The sequence below is a fragment of the Argopecten irradians genome, chromosome 5 (genome assembly GCF_041381155.1).
Source record: "Argopecten irradians isolate NY chromosome 5, Ai_NY, whole genome shotgun sequence".
In the NCBI taxonomy this organism is placed as follows: domain Eukaryota; kingdom Metazoa; phylum Mollusca; class Bivalvia; order Pectinida; family Pectinidae; genus Argopecten; species Argopecten irradians.
In genome coordinates, this window is record NC_091138.1 from 34,377,970 (window position 1) to 34,384,790 (window position 6,821).

Genomic DNA, 6,821 nt, shown 5'->3' on the forward strand with positions numbered 1-6,821 from the left:
ATCCCGAATCATTTGCATAATCTTTTATGATTCTATAGATAAAACGTTTAGTCAGGTCATTGTAAAAGTTAAACTTTCCGTTTGATTATGCATATTAACCTATGGACGCATTCAAACGCAATGCGCAACATTTCAATATTGGTACTCCGCTAGAGTAAAGGTCACCTGGCTCCTGGAAACTGCGGGATGAACGCACTCATACAAACCTCTCTTGTTTGATTGTCTCCAGCATCCCATCACGTCATATTGACACAAGACAACACCATTCATTAAATATTTACCCGAGTAAAAGGTGGGCATTGTGTGGACGGCGAAGGTATAGGACAATTGCCGTCAGTTCTACAATGAATTCGAAATCGTGATTTAATATTCCGCTTGTGTTGGAGCATATCTATTCAGCATTGTTTTTACTTTTTTATTACAAAAAGAGAGAAATGTCTGTACAACAAAAGACTTTTGGTTGATAATGGTTTCATTGTTAGGCTTTGTTCTGTAGAGTACATGGCATGGTTGACCATGTTGCATGGTTGACCATGTTCTGTACATTTACTCGGTGTTTACCACGAGTTCAGGTCGATATGAAATAGCAATGTATTTCAGTCGCTAATTTATAATGAAGGAAAGCTCGTGAATCATGTTGTGTACTAAAATTTGATTTAAGTATTAGCTGTAAAAATCTTTAGGATTTATGACTTTACAATTAGTAGTCACTAGTTAAATCTGTCACAATGATTAGCGTCGAGTAGATATGGTACTTTATGTGAAATATAGGCCAAGTTATACATGAAATAATTACATGCTAGGAGAAAGACACTGCGTCTAGAGGCACGGGATTGGCCAGTAGTTTAATTGTCGGTTGTACCATCTTTGATACAAATGGGGTTCCGATCACTTACGATCTCCACACATCTGGACTATCTCATAGTAAAACTGAAGACAGCTCAGAAGAAAAAATCTGAACTAATCACAGGCCAGCAAATTTTTCCTTTGAAGACTGCAGAGAGAGGGACGCCAAACTTTAAAGACACACAGTCAACCACAGTGTACCGTTATACGGTTCTTTTGATGAACATCAAATGATTAAATTATCTGATCTGTTTTGTTGCCTCCAGTTTTACTATGAGATAGTCCAAGGGGTGTAGAGATCGTAAGTGATCGGAACCCCTGGAGTATCGAGGATGCGGCTGTACTGTATGTCGCAAAACCTTTAACTAGGATTGTAAATAAGATATAAAAATATTAGTGTTATGTCAACTCCCCCCTGCCTTTCTCTATCTCATTCCCTCCCACTTTAACACACAACCATGTTGTTATTATTTTACATTCAATGTATTGTAAAGTGAAATGGTGAGGATGATAAGAGAAGTTAGATATAACTTGTGCCCAATCCAAATGTTATTCATGACAAAAATCCACCAGCTTTAATCATATTGTCATTTAGTCTTATATTCTTCTTATTTTTTTTTTATTTTACGTAATGTATTGAAACCATACGGATTGATGAATTTGATACTTTGTGGCCGAATATTTTCGTGTTGGCGATATTTTTGCGATTGCCAGACACATTGATAAAGTAATATAAAATCGATCTGTAAATTAACAAGACACGTTAAATTAAACATTTAATTGTTGCCAGATCATAAAATTGACTGAAATTTAAATTATCGTTTTAAGTGAATATCGTGAACTGTTTGGGTCGCCGTATGTCTCCGGGACCAGCATATTTGGCCGGTAAAACCAGATTTTCGGATTTTACAAGTTTTTATTACTATTACGCCGGTTTACAAGGGATCCTGATTAGACAATGGCCAGTTTAACACGTTATACTGTGTTACCCGGATTTAATTGTTACATGGTTATGAAATAAAAACGTATAGAGAATTTTTTGTTTTTGTTTTTTTTTTACATATTGCAACGAAAGTGCGTGAATGATCTTCCAACCGTATACAAGTTTAATGAGAAAATGATTTGTTTGTTTTTGTTTTTTTTAGTTGTTTTTTTGTTTTGTTTTTTTTAACTGAGAAATAGTTTTCATTAAAAAGACAATGATGTGCATGGACACTACAATGCTATCAATTGAAAACTTTTACCTTTCCTATTTGCTTTTTTTGTTTTTTGTAGTTCATGCCTACATATCTTACTGAGATATGCTGTTGTATCATTGGACCATATGTGCACTTGAATCAATAGAATATTACATATCATTAATGACACATATCCAGTAAGTTACAGAGATATTTGATTAAAGTGTCATACTTGACAAATAAAATTTGTTTTGGAAAACAATAGTGTTTGAATTATAAACCAGTAGTGGCGTTAAATCAAATCATTTTGCGTTAAATCAAATCATTTTGCGTTAAATGAAAATTTATTTGTGAAAAAAGATGCTTCACCGCCGACAGAGCATAAATGATATTCATTATTTGAACAGTAATTGGTGTTTAATCGTGTATATATATGTCTAGTTTACACAAAAAAAAAATGATATAAATAATTTTGAATAGTGTTTGAATTATAAACCAGTAGTGGCGTTAAATCAAATCATTTTGCGTTAAATGAACAGTTACCTATTGTTTTCCTAAAAAAAAATTATTTGTGAAAAAAGATGCTTCACCGCCGACAGAGCATAAATGATATTCATTATTTGAACAGTAATTGGTGTTTAATCGTGTATATATATGTCTAGTTTACACAAAAAAAATGATATAAATAATTTATTTTGCCTTTGGTGCATGCATGGAAAATGATTTGTTTACATTGAAATTACTCTTTTTTTCTCAGAATCCATTCTCATTGAAATTCTAAAGGATATTGGGTGCTCGTATTTTGTCATTTTAAGGCCAAAAGAAACAAATTATGTGTTAAATGACCTCTGTAGGTTTTTCTCCTTTATTCATTTCATTTTCAAGCATTGTCTTTTTTAATATTTCGACATCATTTGATGATGAAGCGCATACATGTACCAGTATTCGTTTCTCCATTCCAAACCTTAAATATATAATACTTAATTAGTTCTCCATGGAAATTATTTTTTATAAACAAACATTTGATAATGTTACCCTTCCGATGGTAAATCAATGCTATTGCGTTATTTAGTTGACAGTAATAATAATCGGATTTCTAGAAACTTATCGGAACACAGGTGAAATGATAAGTTGGTTACTGTAGTTTGATAGCTTTATTATCCTGAACAATACGGAAATATCGGATCTGTGTGTGTAACGAGAAAGGATTCCCACAAAAAGTCGATTTAACGATTTTTTAAATAATAATTCTTTTGATGCAGAGGAGGTTTCACATCAATAGCTTATCTCTTCATCTCGAATATTAGTAATAACATTAATTGAAAACAGTAACCGTGACTTTCGAGTATTTAATTATAAAGTGGTGCATTCCGACCAAGGTTTATTTCTGCGTACGCAATCAATATACCCCTATGGTACAACGTCATTGCATTTGTACCATCATTTGTATCTGGGTTTTTTTCTTTCTTTCTTCTTCAATATTTCCTAGACAACAGAAACCACACTCCATTTGGTCATGTATCAATATAATCTGATTAAATACAGCCAACCATACCAGGTTGTTATTTTTCTTTTCTTTATAGGGTGATATATAAGGTTTTTTATATTTAATTCTATTTCCATTTCGTGTTAATGCAATATCATTGAATCACAGTTTATATTTTGTAAAGAATAAATCGTTAATTACTCTATTTTTACTAAACATACGTTGCCATACAGTTGATTGCAAATGTTGAATTTTAAATGAAATTGTATATTGTAATTATCAGGAAACATTTTTGTATCAAAACCTAATATAATCATCTTCATAAATATACTGATAAAATCGAAATATTGTCTTTTATGGCAGCTTGGACGAAATAATTTGTATAAAAATCTAATTATGCTTGCAATGACTTTTAGAGTTGTCCTTTTTATAGTTGTTTGTCTTGTCCCCTTTGAGGCGTGTTCCAGTTATATCTGTACTTTCCCCCCATAAACGTTTGAGTGATAGGTATTGTTGGTAAAGACCCCTTCTATGTGTGTGTATGCTATTCCTGATAGTCTCTTTCGAAGTTGGAGTAATATACAATATTGACTCTTTATTGTTTCACTTACATTTTATATATGTTTGATGTACCATTTGTTAGTTTCTGGGGGATATTTATAATATTGACTCTTTGTTTTTGTACCATTTGATAGTTTTGTATTGATATGTATATTATTTACTCTTTAGTGTTTCAGCTACATTAATCGGAGCGTAGTGGAGTTACAGTAAGACACTGGGTTTCCGAGAGTGAGTTTTGGAGTGATATGTATAAAATTTATACTGTTCAATGTTTTAGTTACATTTTGTCATGTTTGTTGTACCGTTTGATAGTTTTGAGTGATATGTATAATATTGACTCTTCATTGTTTTAGTTACATTTTGTCATGTTTGATGTACCGTTTGATAGTTTTTGAGTGATGTGTATAATATTGACTCTTCATTGTTTTAGTTACATTTTGTCATGTTTGATGTACCGTTTGATAGTTTTGAGTGATATGTATAATATTGACTCTTCATTGTTTTAGTCACATTTTGTCATGTTTGTTGTACCTTTTGCTAGTTTTTGAGCGATATGTATAATATTGATTCTTCAATGTTGTAGTTACATTTTGTCATGTTAGATGTACCGTTTGATAGTTTAAGAGTGATGTGTATAATATTGACTTTTCATTGTTTTAGTTACATTTTGTCATGTTTGTTGTACCGTTTGATAGTTTTGAGTGATATGTATGATATTGACTCTTCATTGTTTTAGTTACATTTTGTCATGTTTGATGTACCGTTTGATAGTTTTGAGTGATATGTATAATATTGACTCTTCATTGTTTTAGTTACATTTTGTCATGTTTGATGTACCGTTTGATAGTTTTGAGTGATATGTATACTATAAACTCTTCATTGTTTTAGTCACATTTTGTCATGTTTGATGTACATTTGCAAGTTTTAGAGTGATATGTATAATATTGACTCTTCATTGTTTTAGTTACATTTTGTCATGTTTGATGTACCGTTTGATAGTTTTGAGTGATATGTATAATATTGACTCTTCATTGTTTTAGTTACATTTTGTCATGTTTGTTGTACCGTTTGATAGTTTTGAGTGATATGTATACTATTGACTTTTCATTGTTTTAGTCACATTTTGTCATGTTTGATGTACCGTTTGATAGTTTTGAGTGATGTGTATAATATTGACTCTTCATTGTTTTAGTCACATTTTGTCATGTTTGTTGTACCGTTTGATAGTTTTAGAGTGATATGTATAATATTGACTCTTCATTGTTTTAGTTACATTTTGTCATGTTTGATGTACCTTTGCTAGTTTTTGAGTGATGTGTATAATATTGAATTTTCATTGTTTTAGTCACATTTTGTCATGTTTGATGTACCTTTGCTAAGTTTTGAGTGATATGTATAATATTGACTCTTCATTGTTTTAGTCACATTTTGTCATGTTTGATGTACCGTTTGATAGTTTTGAGTGATGTGTATAATATTGACTTTTCATTGTTTTAGTTACATTTTGTCATGTTTTGATGTACCGTTTGATATTTTAGAGTGTAATGTATACTATTAACTCTTCATTGTTTTAGTTACATTTTGTCATGTTTGATGTACCGTTTGATAGTTTTGAGTGATATGTATAATATTGACTCTTCATTGTTTTAGTTACATTTTGTCATGTTTGATGTACCGTTTGCTAGTTTTTGAGTGATGTGTATAATATTGAATTTTCATTGTTTTAGTTACATTTTGTCATGTTTGATGTACCGTTTGATAGTTTTGAGTGATATGTATGATATTGACTCTTCATTGTTTTAGTTACATTTTGTCATGTTTGATGTACCGTTTGATAGTTTTTGAGTGATATGTATAATATTGACTCTTCATTGTTTTAGTTACATTTTGTCATGTTTGATGTACCGTTTGATAGTTTTTGAGTGATGTGTATAATATTGAATTTTCATTGTTTTAGTTACATTTTGTCATGTTTGATGTACCGTTTGATAGTTTTTGAGTGATGTGTATAATATTGACTTTTCATTGTTTTAGTTACATTTTGTCATGTTTGATGTACCGTTTGATAGTTTTTGAGTGATATGTATAATATTTACTTTTCATTGTTTTAGTTACATTTTGTCATGTTTGTTGTACCTTTGCTAAGTTTTGAGTGATATGTATGATATTGACTCTTCATTGTTTTAGTTACATTTTGTCATGTTTGATGTACCGTTTGATAGTTTTTGAGTGATGTGTATAATATTGACTCCTCATTGTTTTAGTTACATTTTGTCATGTTTGATGTACCGTTTGATAGTTTTGAGTGATATGTATAATATTGACTCTTCATTGTTTTAGTCACATTTTGTCATGTTTGATGTACCGTTTGATAGTTTTGAGTGATATGTATAATATTGACTCTTCATTGTTTTAGTCACATTTTGTCATGTTTGATGTACCGTTTGATAGTTTTGAGTGATATGTATGATATTGACTCTTCATTGTTTTAGTTACATTTTGTCATGTTTGATGTACCGTTTGATAGTTTAAGAGTGATGTGTATAATATTGACTTTTCATTGTTTTAGTCACATTTTGTCATGTTTGATGTACCGTTTGATAGTTTTTGAGTGATATGTATAATATTGACTCTTCATTGTTTTAGTTACATTTTGTCATGTTTGTGTACCGTTTGATAGTTTGATGATTGTAATTTGATTTCATTGTTTTAGTACATTTTGTCATGTTTGTGTACGTTTGATTTTGAGT